Raw genomic sequence first — 21,134 nt, 5'->3', positions numbered from 1 at the left:
TTTACAATGAAACCCTTTATTTGCCATAAACAAAGTCCAATTATATCTCCCTAGGAAAAGGAGGAGCAGGTGCTTCCACAGGCAGAATAGGAGCACTGCTGAGGTGGAAGGGCTTTGGCTTGGACTTAACTCCTTGCATTCTGCACCTGTGCTGCAAAGGTGATGACTTGGCTCTGGAGAACTGGCCACAGAGACACCGAGGCACTTTGATGATCCCACCACCCAGAACCAGAGAATAGCCAAACATTCCCAGTCAAGGATTCTCCAAGGGGTTCTGGCACCATTTATAGTCAATAAATCCCCACGCAAAGCACAGCTCAAACCACCACTGGGGCAGTCACAAAGTTCTGTTGCTCCAGGCACCACCAAGCTCTTTGCACATATTTGACTCCCTGCTGCCTTCAGGGTGGATGAACCCTCAGGGATGGACCCTCCACCCTCACAGTGGAACATGGCAGCTCTGGATGCCATGGCAAAGCCAGGGAAATGGGATTCAGAAAGTGGCCAGGCTCAGGGCTTGTCCTGAAAAGCACCTCCTTTCTGTGTTACCTAAACCACACCACTGGGCTGGCCCAGGGGGGAATTCCCTATGCTTGAACATTACATTCTGAGGGTTATTTATTAAACACAGATTATCCAGAGAGCTTTGCATCATAGCTGTCATTTTAATGTCCAATAGTTCCACTGTGAAATTATTTTTTATTAAGATACAGAGTCACAAAACTTTTAGGGACTCTCTTCTGTCACGGAATGTGATTCACCACTCTACCCATACAGGCCATGATTCATTTGGGCTGGTTTTAATTATTATGAGTCTTATTTTAGAAACTTGGCTGTCCTTAATCCATTTGGATTTGATTTGCCTGCAAAACTCATGCATGGGATAACTATAACCTGTCACATAAAGCACCCATTCACCCTTCTGTTGGGAGGGGTTGGTTTTTATTTCAGCTTATTGAAAAATTACAGTGCATTTTTTCTCATTTTGTATTTTCTTCTTGACACATTAGAGAAGTAAACGTTATGTTGCATGTGCTTTAAAAATAAAACTCTTTTTCTCGTTTATATTCAGAAGGGAAGTCACTTCACTGGAAGTGGAAGGTGCTCAGTGTTTCTGAGGTGCAAGGCCACGGGCTGGTGTCACACACCCCAACATTTCCTGAGTCCCCCTGGCACTGCAGGTTTGCGTGCTAGCCCTCTCCAGCTGGAACCACACATCTGGGAGCCAGAATTAGAACCAGAAGTTAAGCAAGTTGTAGCTTCCCGGCTGTGTAGCCAGAATTTCCAAAGTGACAGGATGTTGTGGTATCTCCCTGAAAGCTGTCCTCACCTTGCCGATGAATTACAGTTCCTGTAATTTTTGGCCACTTGGCATCACAGGATCCCATGATGTCAAATAGTTTCACCAAGAGAATCGCAGTGGGATAACTCATCTTGGCTTGTGGGGACTGTGAAAAAGCTTGCTAATCACTGGTTTACAGCGTGCATGTCAAAACATCTACTGCAGCTGGGATTCGTGTGACCGAGCTTCTCCCTTACAAGAAACTAAATATAGATTTAAATGCACTGGGTAACGTACTGAGCCAAAGCAAAAGTGTCCTGAATCAAAAATGGCAGTGGAATTGGAAGCATACAGCTGTTCCCACTGATCCAGTTGGATTTCTGTTCCTACTGGGCCAGTGAAAGGAATAGTAAAAGAGAAGTGGTGAGATGCAGGCTGCTCATGTATTGCTTATAGCCTCATGGCAAGAGTTTGCACACATTATAAGGACTACTGGAGTTGTCCTTCCTTTTGTTCTTTGGGTTTCTTGGGGTTTTTGTTTGGTTTTTGTTTGTTTGTTTGTTTGTTTTCAATGATAAAAACTAGAAGAGGAAAGAGAACCAATACAGTGTATATTTAATGTTTTACTTGTCTCAGCAAGGGTCTAAGAGCTGGTGCACCTGGTTCAGAACCTGGCTGCTCAGGGCAGTTTGTTATAAAAACTGGACTGTAGAGCTGCTTCTCTGACCACCAGGCTGCTGCAACCAGTGAGGATGGGGCTGCTCTGGGTGACACCTCCTCGGGGCTCTGGGCACCAGAAAAGAGCTGCAGCAGCCCAGGTTGCCTTTGTCCATCCAGCTGCAGGAAGGGATGCCTGAACTGGAACAGGAATGGAACACCTCAACAGCTCCATCATTTTGACAGCCTGCTTAGGAGCTGGAGCACTTTTCCACCAGGGCTTTGAAATCTGGGCCAGACGCCAGGCTGAGTTAACTGCAGTATCCCAGCTCTTACAATCTCAGCCTCTTGCATTTCCCGCGTTTGCTCTCAGCAGCTCTGGCAGCTCACCTGCAGGGTGGGAGCTGGCACGGGGCAGCCTGTGCCTCCCTGCAGCCCCGTTTTTGGTGCTCGGGCAGGAGAGTGTCTCTCCTCACTTCTGAGAGGGATGAAGCTCCTGAGGCCAGGTCCTGCCCGGGTCAGCTGGGAGCTGCTGCCACCGGGGCACAGCGAGCTCCAGGCTCGGAGGCTTTGCTGCTCTTTGCTGCTGGCAGCCCAGCAGCAGCAGCTGCTCTCCCCACAGCCACGGGCAGAGAACAAGCCAGGGGAGCTCATCCCAAACAAACCAAGGTTTGCAGTACAGCACACGTATCTTCCCTTTCCTTTCCCTGACAAACCAAGCTCAGACTTCACGAGGTTTCCCACTCTGGCCAAAGCAAGGTGTTTATGCCATGGGTGTTCTCATTTTGTACAGGACAATGGCCAGGCCATCAGGACTGAAGTGCTGGATGTCCCTTCTCGACATGACGTGGACATTGCAGAGTGTCACAGAACAGCTTGTGAAAATTCCTACAGACTTCCAAATGAAAACAGAATTTACAAAGAATCTTCTCTCTCTCAAGCACTCCAGGCAAGAGCATGGCATTATTCAGAGAGGAAACATGCCCACAAACCAGACAAAGGACACTGGCTTTAATCCTGCCCATGCTATAAACACCCAGTGGAACTTCAGAGAGATCATTTAAATCTCATTTTTATTCAGTTTGCTATGGATTTCTGTGACAGCCAATATCTGTTTGATTTGTCGCTAGTTTGTGTGTTGTTTGCCTTTAAAAAACAAGTGACTGGGTCTGAAGAAATCCTGTGGAGGGAGTGAGAAATTGCTTTTCCCCTTGAGGAGCAATTGAGGCTGCTCAGGACAGAAGCTTCCAGGGCAGAAGAAAGAACATGCCAGACAAATGGAGAGAGACAGGCACAGCAAGGAGCCCTGAGAGGGACGATTGAGCAAGCACCAGGCTCAGAGGTGATGGGAAGACAGAGGAGGAGCTGCTGCCCAGGCTTGGCCAGGGGAATTTGTTTATGAGTTCTTTTATTTCTATTCTGTCTTAGCTAATTTGGAGTTTTCTTCATTGAAAAGGTTAAGCATTTAAATTTCTATTCTAACACGACTTGGCTTTTTTGGATTTGTTTTGTTCTGGCTAGTCTGGGTCACTTGGTAACAAGTTCAAAAAAGTGACCACATTTCAGAGGATAACTCGGAGGATTCATGGGTGCTTCAGTGATGTCTGAGTCCTGCAGATGGAAGAGCCTGACTCCTCTGGCCTCGGCCTCTTGCTGGCAGGAGCACAAGCTCAGAATGCTGCTCCTTCTAAGAAGTTTTAGTTTGTATCATGATAAGAGTCTTCACTTTTAATTTCTTTTCTCTGAAACGGTCGGGTTTTGGTGCTGGTTTCAATTACTGAGATGACATTAAAAAGCTGCAGTGAATTTCTGACAGAGCTGAGTGGAAGTGAGGACGAGGGCCTGGGCTTTTCAAAGCCTTCCCTCACTGCTCTGTTCTCCCTGGCCCTTGAAGCTGACTGAGAGCCTTGCACTGAAATGGCCTGGAGCACCCAGCTATGGCTGTCTTTTCTCCCTCAGTGACACAGGGCATCATGTTGAAAGACCCACCATAATTTTACAGTCCAGACCAAAAAATGAAGCATTTGAAGAGCAGATCTCCAGCTGATGTTAACAAGTGACTGCAGGCACTGAGGAGAAGCAGCTCCTGTTCAGGGGGATGGAGCTAAATCCTGGGAGAAGATTCAGCTCCCCTTTTGCAACTGCTGTGTCAGATCACATGTCCAGGCTCCCTGGTGGCCCCATGGGTTATTCCTTAAACAATTTCTGGAACAGTTTTCCTTGGTTCTACATTGTTGTATAGAGATTTACCACAGCTCTCTTGCAGGACATGGTCACACACAGTCTAGTTTATGCCACAGCTAAATAATGAAAGTAACTCAAAGTTCACATTACACTTACAAGAAAAGCCCATTGTGTTCCTCACCTGTAAGTCCTGTTACAGTGTTTTTCAGGTGCCTTTTTAAAGGCTGACCATGTGAACCAGGATGCAATGAAGCACTGTGAAATACCAGCAGCTCAGAGGCTGCACAGAGAGCTGCCTCACCAGCTGCCACAGTTGCTTGAAAATTGCTCAGTTTTCAAAAAACAAAGTCTCATTTTTTCCTGCGAAACACACTGCAGTCATTTCCTCCTCTAGCTTCCTATGGAACTCCTGTAAACTTTTAGCTTTATAAAGTTCTTTTTTCCAGCATAAGCAAGCATTAGGGTGAACTTGCTAGACCAACCAGGGCTTGTCTTGCCAATCAGTATGAGGGACAGCACCAAAAATCCTAGCAAAATGCAAAACCAGAACACTCCTCAAATCTGCAAATATTTTTACAACATGAGAAGCAAAATCAGAGTGGAACTTCCAAAGAAATGTCCTGAGGAGAATTCAGCTATATCCTTCCCCATCTTCACAAGAATCTTATCAAGGCATTCACTACATTCCAGGTTTTTACACCACAAATGACCTGAGCTGATATTTAGAATATTTGACTGTTTATTCAGCAGCAGCCTATTAAATGTAGCAGTGTCAACAAATATGGCACCTGTGCAGAGCAATAGGAAGGCACAAATGCACAGACAAAGCAGCAGTTCATGATCAATACCAATACCAATCTCAATACTTCACCCCTCGCTTTCTGATTAAAGATGTCTTGGATCCCTTATTCTTTTATTGAAGATGGAGGCAAAAATCAAACCCACCTTGATAAACTGAAAAATGAGCATTGGATTAAAAAGGAACAAGTTCTGTTTATTCTTTTATTTTTCTCGAGCACCTTTAAATGTGGGCTTGATCCCCTTGCACAAAAGGGAATGCTGAGACTGCCTGACAGGTGCTTTTGCCTGTTGTTCCCTGGGAGCCACCCACACACATCCTCCCTGCCAGCAGGTGCTTTAGAAAGGTGTGTCTGAGTCCCTGCCCCTGCTGAATCCAGTGCAAGCTCTGGGGATGGAAATCCCCCAGAGCATGAGCAGCCCTTGCTGTCAGCACAGCACTTAGGCTGTCAGGATTCTGATGTCTAAGGCTTTCACACAATTATTAACTCTTTTGGTTCCTCCTTGCATAAAATGTAAATGTTACTGTGAACAGTAAAACACCACAGGGAAGTGTGCTAGCCCAGATACAAACATTTTCATTTCAGGTGGCATTGTTGCCCCTGACTACAGGCTGCTGTTACCTGGTTCACCTTTCACTTCTAATTCAGCATTCCATTTCCCCTGCAGTTTAACAGACAAAGAGTCTTTAGGCTCCTCCACAGTAAACCTTTCAGAAAAACTGTTCTGTGGTTTAGATTAGGGGAATAACAAACCAGGAGAAAACAAACAGACCTGTCTAAGGGGACAGCACACATTTGATACACATTTAATGTGCCACATCGTAATGGGGGTTACAGGCCAGTCTTGGGTCATGAGGCCTTTTATTAGGTACAAACAGGAAAAGATTTTCTGTCTCAAAACAGTTCCTGACATAAAGCACAACATCCAGCATCTGGTCTCTGTGTGGCCCACACGGACAATTCATCTTTGGGCTGGGAATTTCTGTGGCAGTGGCAGACTCCAGACTCCTCGTGGCCAGGTGATTTCCCAGGTGCTTGCAGAGCTCAGCTGGAGGGGTGTGTGTGTTCTCTGCAAGCACATTGTGGTGCAGCACTCTGTAAACACGTGCACAACAAATTGGGCACTTAGACATATCACCGAGCTCGTAAGGAGGTCCCTCCTGACCACAGGGACTGCCAAACGATGGAAAAGTCCTGGCACAGAGCCCGGCTAAGAGTAAGGACACAGATCCTTCAGCAGAACCCCCTGGGCTGTAGTTCCCTGGGAGCTAAGGGAGGGCTCTGGCTCACAGCCCGGTGCCATCTGAGGGAGGGCAGTGAGAACAAGGAGCCACCCTCTGCTCTGAGGTTGCTAAGAAGTCTGAAAAAGAAACATTCCGTTTTGCCTTACATAAAAGCACCCTTAAATCTCAGATTTTGGCTTTTTTGGGTTTTTTTCCCCTAAGTATCTGGACCAAAATGTCCATTCAGAGATGAAATCTCAGTTGTGCAATTTCAGGTGATGCATACACAGCCAGGCTGTGGGAGAAGGAGGCTGTGTGAGAGCAGTAAAACACCCGGGCCTGGAGCAGGAGCATCCTGTGTGACTGCACAGCCATCGTGCCACCAGGGAGGGGAAGGGACCAGCTGGGCACCCCTCCTGGAGAAGGGACATGGGGCAGGCTCCATCCAGAGCCACGTCTGGCACTCTGCTCCCAGTCCAGTGGAGCAGCAGGAACTTGCACTTGTGCTTCTTCCATCCCAGCTGAGGAGTGGAATGAACGGATTGTACAGCACAGGGAAGATAAACACCAAGGGCAAACATTCAAACATTCAAACATTCCCCCCTCGACTCTCTCCCTCTCTGTCAACTAACAGGTTCCATGAAATGCTTCAGTCAGCATGTCACCAAAATAAACAGGCATTTAGGCTGGAGCCTGATCCAACAGGATTTATAGCAGTAAGTGCTCATTACTGCCCTTCTGTAACAGATCAGAAATATTTCATTCTGGAAATATTTTCAATCAAAAACTCAAAGCGCCAAAGCTGATCCTCAGCCAGAGTGAGAAAACATTGCTGCAGTGAAGTCAATTGAGCTAAACCACAGGACTGGTGGAAAATCTGGCCACAGCAAAGCTACAGCTGAATAAGAAGATTGTTTTTCTATACAAGCTATGAGAAGACAGATCACTATCTTTTCCTAATAGAAAGAAACAATAGCTAAGGATCCACTTGCAAAATGAAGCACACAAACTGATGAGCTATTCTGTGGAGGTGGAACAGACCTTCGTGTCTGATCTCTGACCTTCACTTTCATTGTCTTCACGTCATGAAGTGCTGCTTCTTCCTTAAAATATGTATATTTACCTAACAGTTTGTGTGTGTAAGACAGTCACACGGGCACACCTCTGCTTCAGCAGGCTGGGGAACAGATCTGGGTCCTGCCAACCAGCATCTTTGTTCCTTTCAGAACTCTCCCAGTGCTCCTGAGTTGTGAGAATGTGATTCCTTCATGTCTGCTCCACTTTCATCATTAATCTCTGGATATATTTACTGTTGACTCAGCCTTATATTTATCTTATTAAACATGGAGACCTATTTCTAAATTTAGACTTTCCCTCAAGCTGTTTTTCTCCCTTAGAAACTCCTTTCTTCTTTTCAAACCTTGGCAAGACCTCTCAATAACTCTTCTCTCTGACTTCACGCTGAGAATTTTCTGCTGTTGCATCGCAACCAAATTTATTGTTTGCACAACAGCAATAGATGTGCATGTCAACAGCCACAAACTCCAGGTGATAACACCTTTTCATTTCCACGGGTTCCTTGGCACCACGAGGCGTGTGTCTGCTGCCCTGAGCGCGGCTGGGCTGTCACCCCGGCAGTGAGTCCATCCCTCGAGGCTGGGCAGAGTTTCTGTGCCCCTGGGGCTGCTCTGCTGCTGCCACCTGAGCTCAGCTCAAACCTGCTGGCCACTGATTGCAGAGCACGGCTGCAGAATTGAACCAGCTGAAGCAGTGGTGTGGATATTCTCAGCTCAGTCAGAGAGAAAGAGAAAGGTTTTCTAACCAGGCAAGAGCCTGGGATACAGTTGGGAAAGAATGTAAATAATTCTCTAATCTATCTTGTTATTCACATTGTTTATAGATATGCTCTGCCACTGTGCATCATTCACTGCACACCAATGGTGTGACATGTTTTTACTCTAAGACCAATGAAATTAATCTTCTCGATGTTCTCTATATATAGAGCGGTACATTTGAAATAAATCAGAGCTCTTTTCTTTGCCTTCTGAGCTGGAGTTCTCTGTTCCCACCCTGCTCTACAGCGACACAATGGCAACTTCTTTGGGATTGTCTGCTCGCTGGCAAGACTTGAATTTGGTGCAACTGTTTCAGAGATAAGTGTTTCTTCGTGGGAAACTCTGGGATTCCTGGTCCTTGGGCCTGATGCTGCTGTGCCACTGGGACAAAATATGAGATAATATGATTTTCCACACATTTTGCTGGTGGGACAAGCAATATTTGCACTGAATTCAGTGTCACTACTGAGAGAGCTGCAGAAGGCTGGAAACTGGCGTATGGCTGCCCACTCCATAATTATTCCCTGGTTCCAGGTTTATTCTTTCTTAGTTTGAAGGCAAAACCTTCCACCTCCGTGCCAGGACTGAACCAGTGGATGCCACACCTGAAATGAAGGAACCCTCCTTTCCCACTGTCTCCACCGAGAAAGGAATCAGCAACCCCAGCCAGTAACACTGAAAAACTGTGATCACAATTAAATTTCAATGAGATGTCTTCCAGCACAGTCTCAAGCATCAATCCCACCTTGTTTAAACCAGCTGTGGGTAAACAATTGCAGCATTTGGTGGGGAGCTCCAAGGAGGGGGAAAAACAAAAATCAAAACTGAAAAGCCAAAACTGAAGAGGCTGTTTTTTTTTTTTGTTTTTGTTTTTTTTTTTTGTTTGTTTGTTTTTGGTTTTTTTTTTTTTTTTTTTTAAACAGCAATTTATAAGCACAAATTCTAATTAATAAGACCCACAGAAAGCCTGAAGGAAAGGGCAAGGCAAATTCAACTGCTCCCAATAGGATCAGAAAAAATCCATAGAATGCAGAGTGTCAGGTCTGGCTTTTGATTACATTTGCTGTTCTTGTTGTTTGCATCAGCTTATTTTTAATTGCTGGTTGCTCTGTTACTGCGGCTTCAATGTGATTTCCCACAAACCAGGATTTCACCTAAAAGGCTTTTTAGGCAGGTGAAGGAGAATGAATGGAACTGCACAATTTTAAGGAAATATGCTTTCAGTAATTAAAGACAAATTAAGTATAATTTGTGTGTATGTAAAGGAGATGTTAAATAATATAAATCTAAATTGTCTGAACCCATGTGTATAATAAGAAAGGCAGAGATCAGGGCTTGAGAGTGCTGGGAACTGTAGATAGACATGATGCAGATACACATGTATATAGGCCAAATGTATTTGAGCACATACATGATGGCACTTCAGGAATCTCTGCTACTTTTTATTCTTTTATATTGCCTTAATTGCAGCTTCAAGTTGTAACTGTGCACAAAGTGGATCATACTGAAATCTAGATAAATGAGAATAGAACACTGAGAATATTGCTTTGAATCCCTGTTGTTGTGATGGCTTTACTGCCTAAAGACAGTAAAACAAAAAATTCTCCATGGCATCAGTATGTCTGCTTATATTCTCTCCATCATTACAGCTGAATTTTCAGGAGTGACAGGAATTACAGCAGCAATTGTCAAAAAGGTAAAACCAATACTCAGATTCCAGGCAGTCACAAGAATGATGCAAACCCAGGAAACCACTTTTATTCGGCTTCTAGTTTTGATCTATCTACCTTTTGATTTTTAAAATCCACCCCCTCACCCTTCCAAGTTTTGCATCCCGTTTCATATTGCCAGCCCCCCAGGAGATTTTTTTCATCCCATTTCCTATTGTTGACCCCCCAGGAAATGCAGAGGGAGGGCAATATTATTCTGCAGGAGCTTGTTCACACCTCTGTCTGCTTCTGAATCTCCAAATCAATCCTAGCTCTGCATTTTCCCAGCGAATTAGTTCTGCTGTATCCCATCACACGCTCCCCTTCCCACAGCTTTCTGTCCTTTGGTTCCATCAATCCTCTCCACAGCGAGTGTTGGGATGAGGATGAACATAAAAAGTGACCCCAGACAACCTCGGGAGTAGGGAAGGGGAGAAGTGACCTTGCCCTAGATTCTGTTTTCCCCTTCTCTTTTTGTAAGAAAGTTCCCTGCTGGGATGTTCCTGAAGGAATGCCTGCCTCTCATGAAGCTGAGTTTACCCCCAGGTAGGTCTGATCTATTCCAGAGGGCAAAAGCTTCTAACATGGCAAGTCCTGACTGGGCCACTCACAAAACAAGACAGTAAATCATCAGCATTTACAGCAGGGCTGTCATTCCCTGGGCAAGGACGCCGTGGCTCATAAACCGCCCTGCTGGAATCACAAACCACCATTTATATCCCAGAGCCTGGGCAAACAGAGCAGCCTCAGAAATGTCAATATCACTGTTTCTAGCAACATAAATAAGAAATGCTTACAAGAACAAAAGTTAAATGAGCGATGTTAAAAAGAATTGAATTGACTGAAGAATGCAGCCAGATGAGGAATGAGCACACAGCACACATGACTCAAAGCTGATGGAAACAAATTAGTCAAACGAATACTTGCCAGTGGTATTCACCCAGCTCTTGGCCAGATACCTCAGGATTTTGTTCTGTTTGGCAAGATTTTAGTGTTTCTCTAAATGTGATCCCTCAGAAGTGTCCAGCTGGTTCCTGGACACGAGCTGCTCGTGCAGCTCAGACTCCCTCCTGCACCAGATCTGTCCAAGGTGGGATGAACACAGCAGGGGCACATTTGCTGCTGCCAAATGTGCTGATGCACGTTCTGCCCATCTTCAGCCACTCTCACAAACCAGATCAAACTCCTTGGTCACACACGTGGCCAGTGAGGGGTAGATTGGCCTCTCCCACCACATAAATGCAGAAACCAACAGAAACCCTCACGCTTCCTATAAGAAGTCCAGGCTTCATGAAGGAAAGGTAATACTTAGAGTCAGTTTTTAAACTCCAGTTACAGAAGGTAAAGAACAAAACCCCATAATTGCCACCACTGAAATATCTCAAGGCTTTGAACCCAACCAAAATATGACGAACCAGGCCCTTCCAATTGGAACAGGGGCTGGCTCCCCATATTTCATCCCTGCCTTGGCTACACCACTGCGGGGCAAGAGCAAGTCTTGACACACGGCTCATTCCCGCGGCTGTTTTGCTCTCCCTGCTGCCAGCAGGTCCAGGCATGGGTTGTTTCTTTGTGTGCACAGGGTGGTATTGATGGAAACAAACAGCTGAGGCTTGTGGGACAAGTTCTTCAGGTGGCTTATGGGAAGGTGCTTGGGATTTTCCCTGTTCCTCTTCCTTCTCATTGTTAGAACTGACTCCCAGTCTCCTCAGCAGAATTTACCTGAGAGTCACTCCATCCCAGAAACACTGATACTGTGCCTACTGGAACTCAGAGGTGCCTGGTGACACTTACTATTGTTTATCCAGACATGGCTGATTTAGCAATTTAAACCAGATGCCCACTAAACTGGGTTTTCTCTTTCACCTTGTCAAGATTTCTCTCACTGCAATTCTTCTATCTGGAATTTCCACAGTTTAATTTCTCCTCCCCCAAATGAAACTTTTTGCAAAATACATTATTTGCACCTTAAATTGTTTTGCTGCAAATTCCAGCCTCTAGTTTTATTAGTTTACACTGACATGACTCAAAGACAGAAAGGGGACCCTGTTCTGGCCTGACCCCTTATAAACCCTGGGTCCTTTGATATCACCCCAGTAACATCTCAGTGTGTCCAGTAATGTTGTTTGGCCACAACATGCCCTTCAGAAGGGTTCCAGTACTCCTCAGAGGACAAGTCATGGAGAATTTTCCCCTGTGTTTGACAGTTCCAAAGGTTTCAACACTCACTGCTAAAACCATATTTCTGTCTTAGACCTGGGTGACTGATTTAACCTTTTCTTCAGCTCTTGTTTTAGTTTACTTCACATCATGAATATTGTACTAGTGGCCCTTTTCCCCTCCAAATTCCTCTTGTAGCCTGTTTGGTGCAGGAGTGTCCCAGGGACCCCCAGTCCTGTCAGACTCCACAGGTTGGATGATGTTTGATATGCCAATAGAATTTTTTTTTTTTCAAATAGAGCCCTTAGAGAATACACAAACTGAAACATTTCAAATGGTTTTTTTAATGCTCCTACAAGGTCTTCCATATCTCTTGCATTGCAGTCATTCTCAGCTATTAAATGATTCATAATCATACACACACAGTTCTTTGCTGATAATTTGTTTGTTCACTGGGAGTTACTTTGGAGTCCTAGTATGACATCATATATTCCAGTTTAAGAGACAATAGACCATGCCTTTTTCCTTTCTCTTTTTTAATGTGGACATGAGATGTCTAAGGTCAGGTCCTCTAAGGAGAATTTGGCCTTTTATGTTTTTGTTTCAGACTCTGATTCCAATTATAGTTCTAGTTCCACCCAACTTGAGTATTTTTGTGTTTAAAAAAAGTTATGGGCTAAATTAATTTCTGGTTTAAATAAGTGTACATGCATTGGGATAAATTTGGTTCAGTGAAATAATGATGGCAAAGCAACTGAACCACATGATTTACTATGCTAAATACAAAGGCTGGATCTAACTGTTTCTCCCAATCCTCCTTTCTAGTCATGTGAAAGTAAGGAAATAAACAAAAGACCTGCCTGGCAGAAGAAATAGAGCTGTAACAGAGATGTCACATGCTGACTGCCAGGTGATTTTCATAGCCTTCATTTCTGTTTTTTCTATTTGAAATACATGTACAGTGTGGTTGTCTCTGCCTTGATCCCCAGCAGATTATGTTAAATTATCCATATTTCTAATAAGCAATATAAATAATTAGGCAACAGTACATGACAAGAAAATTACATTTTGAGCTCCCGCTGACATGCCGTTGGTAGTGCTGGCAGAAGCACATTGTTGTGACGTGCAAGCAAAGCTGAAAAAGCCCAGCGAGGAGCACTGGAGGGAGCACAGCCCGCTCAGAGCTGGGCAGTGCTGCTGCCAGGGGGTCTCCTGGAGCTGTCCCAAAGTCCCTGCTGCCCCCAGCAGCAGCACGGAGCCCAGCAGAGCTGCCCTGCGTGGCACGGGGGGCACAGGCAGGGCCAGAGCCTGCCACAGGAGCAGCACTCGGCCACTGTGGCACTGTCACTGGCCACTGCAGCAAGGTGGGACAAAAATCCTGCAGGCTGCAGATATGGGATATCAATGGGTATGGGACAGAAGAGAGAGGTGTTCTCCTCTGAGCAGATCCTGCTTCTGCTTCACCAGAGCTACAGTGCTCTGCCCAGGGCTAGCTGGGCACCCTGGCTGCCCTGGGGCTCCTGGAGTGGGCAGCAACACACACACCACACACACAGTGCCTGCCCCAGGGAGATCAACACTCGGCAGAGTGCATGAAATCTGAGACAGAAATGTAGAGCAAGCGTTTCTTTCAGAAAGTTCTGTTCTGTTTTAAGCCACGAGGCCACATTGTAAATAAACAGTGAGGACAAGCCAAGGCCATCATTACATGAGTAAAAGTGTATAGAACTGGGGCCTTCTACTCATGACCTTACATAACATCACCACCTCCCCAAAAAAACCTAACTACCCAAACAAACAACGAGAAAAAGATCAAAAACTAAAAGAAAAGTCACAACAAATATGAGATCAAACACTGCAGCTGCCAGTCAGCAGGGCAGTGGACAATTACCCACAGCATGGCATCCTGCTTTCAGTCACCAGCAGTCCTATGAATGCTGGCTGCAGTGTTATTCCACTCCCCAAGCTGTCAGGAATGCTGATGCTCCAAGTGTGGCCAGCAAATGGTCCCAGCCTTTCGTGCCCCCAGGAGCAGAAGGGATGATGTGGCACTGAGGGTGTCTGTGAGATGTGACATGGCATTTCGTGCTTTCCTCTGCTAGGAAAACATCTCTCTGAGGCTTTCAGAACAGCAGGAAAGGCTTCATTCATCTTTTTTTCTGCACTGGTGTGAAAAACAGGCCAGAGGGGTCAGCCAGGGCCTGCCACAGAAGGGCAGGAAGCTCTGTCCTGGGTGCCCAGGGAGGGGAAGCAGCCTCAGGGCTGCCCCAAACCCTCAGGCTGCCCCAAACCCTCAGGGCTGCCCCAAACCCTGGTGAGCAGCAGCAGCACCACGGGCCTGAGGCAGGGACTGGGCTCATGTCGTTGCTGTTGTCACAGGGCACATTTACATGGCTCAGACAGTATCACATCATGCTGACAAACTGTCTCAGTGGTTTCTGGGGAAAAACAAAAGCAAACCTTCCCCCGTGGAAGTGTTGGGGAGGAACTAGCTGACACTTAAGGTCTCTTCCAACCTAAACTATTCTGTTTTATGGAATTTCCTCATGTTAAGTGAAAGAACAGCTCAGAACTGCAGTCCCGCCTGCAGCCGAGTATTTCACAAGCAAGCCCCTCTGACAGACACCTTCAGGCATCCAGAACTTGCCAGCTTGGTACTTTTGTCTGTTCCAAATAATCTCTTCCACTGAATGTGCCAAAATCTATTCATCCCACAGGGATTAAACAAGGCAGCAAAGACTTCAGGAGAAAAGATTTGTTCCCTTTTCATCATTATCAGTTTCAAGACAGACCAAACAGACCAAGAATAAGATTGGCACAGAGGAAAGGAGTTCATAACACCCACTGTAAGTCCCTGGGTGCACTGGAAAAAAAAGCTGTAGTGTTGTTTTGCAAAGGCAGAGCCAGTCACTGCCTCACTAAACCACAAGGATAACCTCAGCCACTGAGGCAAGTTCTGGCTCCTGAGGCACTGGGAGCAAGGCTCAGGAGACAGGTCAGAAAATCATCCAGTGAAGTGTTAAAGTGGGACTGCTCTCCCATTTACCATCCTACTGAGAGAGGGTGCAGAGCCAAGCTCGTTCCAGGTGCTTGCCAGTATTTACCTTTACTGTACCACAGTATTCTCTGGCAGATGTTTTACTTTGCCCCCACCTCTTCCCACCTCCAACAAATTTCCTCTTCTTCACAGAGAACACAGTATCAGGCGTTTCCAAGAATTAATGATTTATGTCAAACAAACAAGAGCATGTCACTGAAAATCTTATCAAAAGACCTGGAAAACGCCATGCACATGTCAGACTGTTGCAGAGATCTGCTTGAATGTGCTGGGCTTCTGGCATCAAGGGTGACCTTAGGCAGAAGTCACAGGTGGCTGTCAGACTGCAGCAGTGCTGTGTGACAGTCTTCTGAACACGCTGCAAGCCTTGACATTTGGCACACTGCTCACCTGAGCAGCCCTTGCCCAGTTTAAGGAGTGGCTGAGGGAGTGCACTTCATTCTGTTACAGCCAACTGATTACTAAATCTTATTTCCCAAACCAAATGAAAACAAATGTTTCGTTTTCAAATCATTGCCACAAGTGTCATGGCTTTCAAACAAATTTCACTGAGCTTCTACTCTGATCATTGTGATTAATGCTAAGGACCTTGGCCATGGGCCTGAAGCTGAGCATAAGGAGAATCAAACCTAAACCTAGGCTCGAGATCCTCACAGGCTTCAGTGATGTTTCACTACACTCAGATGTACGTGAGGATTAAATCTCCTGTCTTTATTAATGCTCTCTATGAACAACAGGCGGACTGAAACTGTGTTCCACAGCTTCTACTTTCATTCCACTTTTGAAGGCAAGACATTTGTCAAACACCTTCATAACGTTACTGCCAGTTTGAGGGTTTGTTTCTTGTTTAATCTGAGTCTGTGCTGAGGTTCAGGCAAAACAGGTCTAATGAATCCACAGCTTCCTCTGGTACTATCGACCGCTTGCCAGCACACAGCACTCACAAATGTCATTTATTTACCTAGGAGGTGGCCCCCAGAGGGTTACATCAACACATGTTGTGCACACACGTAGCTAGATTATGTGAACCTACGTCTCTGTGGTTATCTCTGGTGGGAGCTGACTCCTGGTATCACAAGCTGACACTGCCCCTCTCTAGTACAAGGTTCCTGTGTTGATACTGATGATTTCAGATTTTATCCCACATAAACATTTAGATTCTGAACAGACGTGGCCTCGAGATTTACAATTTACATCAAAACAATACGGATTTGAAAGGTTTCTCTATTGGCTTTCCATAGCTTCACTCTTTAGTTTTATTCTTTTCAGGTTTTCATAATGAATCCTTAGGAGCAGTACATGAAAACACAGCCCCATAAAGAGCTGGAAGTCAGTATTAGCTGTCACAAATTAAGTAAACAGAAATATTTGTAATCACATGTGAGCAGTCTTGAAAAGCCAGCTCAGATCATCTGCTTATCTCACATATCAGTCTCTCCTGGATACTGAAATCAACACTTTACAAGGTCAGTTAGCAAACCTACCAAGGAGCAACCAAACAGAACCCCATGAGGGCGAAAGGCAGCTAAAAGGTTTTAATGTGACAGGAATAGCAGTCCATTTAAGTTGCTTGCCTTTCCTGGTGAAGCCAGTTTCACCTTGTTTCACCTTGCTTTGAGATTTTGGGTTCCATCCCCACAGTGTTTCTAGACTGTTTTCCTCACAAACTTGTTTTATGTCTAATACATTACTGCTGAATGGCACTGTGAGCTTCTAGTCAGTCCTGAAGTACTTGCAAATGAGCTTTTGCCACTGAGTCTCCAAACCCAAAGATACCCATCTCTGAATGTTATTGAATCCATTTCTATTTTTTTAATTTGTAACACCTGAAGCATTTGTGTTTTCCCAGACTGGGCCAGCCGGCTCTGTTCAGGTGCTGGTGGGGTGAGAGCACACAGCATTCCCTGGAGCTGACCAGCTCCTAAGGACAGTCCACATCCACCAGGCCACAGCTGATGGCTCTCACTTCCACCACCAGCAGGATGGAGAATAACCTTGCAGAACAGACCAGTTCCTGGAAGCCTCTTTTCCTGGGATCTCTTATGCCAGAGCCTGTAGATGTGCATGCACTGCAGGGCCACAGTGCTGCCCTCTCAGACTGAGCAGCTGAGTGTCACCCGAGCTGGACGGTGCAGGAATCAAGCAGCGACCCAAGCGAGCTGAGGGAGTGAGCAAAGCTGGGCTCCCTGTGCTCCGATGAGCACGCCCAGGCAGCAGAGCACAGCCTGACCTCCCCTTCAGCTGCAGCTGCCTTCATTTCCCAGCCCTGCAGGAGCACTGGGGAAAGGGCTGTGAGCACCTCCTGCTCATTCTGGGCACGGCACGAGGTGTGAGACATCAGCACAGCGACACGCAGTGACAGGAGCCTCTGCCAGGTGTTTCTAGGCATATTAACAGGTCACAGGGACACTGCATGGCCTGACCTGCTCCAGAAAATCACTTCCTGATTTCTTTGTGTTCATTGAATACATCTATTTTAGAAAATATTTAGAAAAAATATTTCTAGAACTGTGCAAGCAAAAAATCTAATAAAATGCCTGTTTTGTTTTTTTTTTTAACTGTTAACATGTTTTTCATTGCTCACTGAATGTCTGACTTCAGACCCCAGTATTGATTCATATTGTGTATCATATCCAGCAGTGAGGGGTCTTAAATCAGATCTGGTCTGGTTTGGGGTATAAAATAAAAGTAAACACATCACTATGAATTTTACCTTTCAAACACTTCAGTCCTCTTCTTAGTTCTTTATGAATTCTCTGATTTTTTTCAATCTAGAGCTGGACTTAGGAGGCTGATTTTACAATACAGACACCTTTAGCCTCTAGAAAGAGAAATTAGTCCAATTGTCTGATTCTGGCCCTAAAAGAGCTGTTCAATTAAGATTGCCATTTAGGCAATAACTGCCTGTTGGAGTAAAAATGATAAGCTATATACAAAAATGCCTTCCAGTCCATTATCAGGACTACTGAGCCAGTTGTTCCCCAGCAGAAATTCTATGTTTACTCTGTGAAAATCTTCCTCTTTTTAAAACTGCCATTGGAAACTACTTATTTGTGAACTGAAACAACTGAAATTGGAATAGATAAGGTTCCAAGCTGACCATAAAACTGTCTTTAATTAAGAAATTGGTTGAACTCCAAATCCAGGGCATGTTATTTGCATCTGAGACAAGCAAGAGAAAAAGTTTTAAAGCCACATGCCTCTTGTGACAGATAAACATTTCACTAGAAAGAGCTAAGTGCTTCCTTCCTTTGTTCTAATTTCAAACCAGAGCAACACTAAAAAAACTACCTGATCAGTAGCTCCTGCACTGAGGTCACGATGAGCCTGTACCTCCTTTCTGACCTGAAAAGATGTCACACATGTACTCTCCAGTGAGCAGGAAAGTGTGTGAGCGCTTCCTGTGGCTTTGAGCCTCAGATCACACTCTTGGCAATGAGCAAAGACAAGTTGCTTTACATTATTTGGGGTTTTTTCCAGTCAATGGCCTATTTTCTATACCAGGGCAGAGCAGCTTTGTAGAACTCCTGCACTGCAGTCAGAGGCACCATTACAAGTGCAGTGGGAAGCAGAGGCCTGAAATTCAGTGTCACTGTCCCTGGCGTCCCTGTCCCCAGTGCCAGGGGTGCTCAGCCAACCCTTGGAAAGCTGATGCTGCCATCCCAGCCGTGCTGCTGCTCCAAGGCAGCTCACCCAGGCCCCTGCACGCCGCGCTCATGCTCTGGGTTGCTGTAGACATACCCCCAGGGCTTGTTTGAATTAGGATCCCAGCCACGATTACAGCTGAGTAAAGTCCAAGCACCTGGCAGAGATGTGACCCAAAATTCCTGCTGTGCTGGCTCCAGGGGCTGCAGTTACCCTGCCACAGCTCTGCCTGCTGGCACCAGCTGGGGCCAGGGACAGAGCCCCGCGCTGGGGTGCCGGAGTCTCCCCCAGATTGGGGTGACCCCGGGTGGTGCTAAAGTCTCTCCTCCAACCCGTGCCTTCAAAGAAAGACTCAGCAGTCTTCAGTCATGTGGTGTCAAGGCAGTTTATTGCAATAATCTCAAGGCACACAGACTCCCTGACATTCTCTCTGACTCCTTCTCCCTCTGCGTCTCTCTCCGTCTCCCTCCCTCTCTGTCTCCCCCTCCCAAGGGGCTGGTGCCATCTTTTATATCACACATTTTGTGTTAAATGTTTATGGTTTTTCCCCAATGCCTATTACCTATATTGAACAGTGGCTTTCTACTCTAACCCAATCTGTGAGTGCCAACACCACCAAGAACATGGGGGATAGGAAGGAGAAAGAAGGAGGACAGGGCACACCCAAATCCCTCCATCTCAGAACCTCTGACCCCCATGTACAAAACTCAGACCCCTCTGTACAAGGCCTAAAACCCCCTGTACAGCACACAAAAATCCTACCTTTTACTTTGTGACTACTTCTACTATAATATCTAAACTTTTGTGATTTCTTGTTCTCCCTGCAAGGTTGGTAAATTGTTCCATGGGTCAAACTCAAAGCCACAGGGGTTTCCAGCTGCCTGCCAGGGTCTCAGAGGCTTCTGCCCTGGGCACGGAACATCCAAGAGTGTCTGAGGGACACCTTGGGCTCCGACACTGGGGGATGGCTGGAGCAGAATGACACACAGCCTGGGCAGAGACTGGGGCTGGGCTGGCTGAGCAGAGTGCTCACACTGGGAGTTTATCCTGAGCAACAACCACCGTCCCAGGGCTCACAAACTCTTTGCATGTTTTTACTGGAAATAACCAAGTAATATCCTTGGCAAGGTTTGCTACTCTGCATTTTCTCGTGTTCAGAATAAAATTCGAGAAGAATATCCCCATCCTTCCCTCTTTGCTCATAATTCAGTGAAAGAACACTCACTGCCCTTCCACGGACAGCTCATTAACTCTGTCGTGCCCGGCGCTCGGGGCTGCTGCCACACCTGGAGCAGCTCTCCCTCGGGAGGGGCAGCCTCTGCAGAGCACGGGGCCAAGGCACAGCTCCCCAGGACGGGCTGCACACAAAGCAGGAGCAGGGCACGCTACTCACAGCTTGCTCCGTAGGGAGCAAGCCCAGAACACAGAACCTGCCGGGGTGGGAGTGGGAATTTTTGGCAGGTAACTAAGAATGAGCCAAACCAGTTTACAACAGGAAAGTAAATACAGCCACAAAAACACGGGTTAGGTGCAGAGGTATTAACGTCTTAACTTTTTGAGTCACATTCTAAAATTTTCATGGGGCTGACAATTGTACCCCTTTCTATCCTCAGAGCCCCTCATTTCTCTACAATAGATCCCACTCTCATATTATCCTTTGTTTTTACCTCCCTAAGCCCCACATTCCCACCTCTCCAGTTCTGTACTCCTTGTGTCTGAAGACAATTCCTACCTCACAGAAAAGCAGGAATTCTCAGGCTGTGAATCACATATCCCATCTATGGACAATCATGTCCATTTAGTCTGTAAGTCCCAGAATGGAGGTGAACTCTCCCCTCCCTGCCAGGTGCAAACTCAGCACAGGTGAGGCCATGGCCCCTTGCCCCCTGTGCTGGATCCCAAACACAGCCATTGCCAGCTGTGGCCTCAGGAGAAGAGCTGGAGGACTCTGTAGAAAATTCTCTGTAGAAGATTCTGTGGAGGAATCACATAACCCAAAAAGAATGTGATCTTACAATTTTTTTTTTTTTTTACCAGTGGGGGAAGAATTTACTGGCATCAAGATTTGAACCCAGATGTTTTCATCAGGCACAATTTTGTTTTTCTTTGCATTCAATCATGACACTGAGTACAGCCTACAGTTGTGTTAGATTAATGCACTTACAAACAGGCAGCATTCCTTGCACATTTTCATTTACTCTGCAATATGCATTTACTTAGTTCCAGCAACACAACAATTCGCTCTGGCACCAGTTCAGCTCAACGTTAGCTGATGGTAGATTTACTGCACAGTCATTTCTCCTGCCTTTCCCTTTATGTCAGCCCCACTGGTGACCACATACAGAGGCATACAGATGTGCCTACACATTCAGAGATTTCTAAACTGGTAAGGTATTTAAAACTCAATAAAAATGAATTCTTGTTCCAAAATCCAGCAGCTGGTCAGAGTTAAGTAGATCTGATATACCAGAAAAAGAGGCAGTCAGGGGGATTACCCTACAAAGCCAAACACAAACTCTCTCAGTCCTGAGAGAATAAACTTCAAATTCAGTTTCCAAATGCACTCAGACTAATACATCTC

The sequence above is a fragment of the Vidua macroura genome, chromosome 17 (assembly GCF_024509145.1).
Source record: "Vidua macroura isolate BioBank_ID:100142 chromosome 17, ASM2450914v1, whole genome shotgun sequence".
Lineage (NCBI taxonomy): Eukaryota > Metazoa > Chordata > Aves > Passeriformes > Viduidae > Vidua > Vidua macroura.
The sequence above is the reverse complement of the archived record's forward strand: the minus strand, read 5'-3'. Positions refer to the sequence as shown.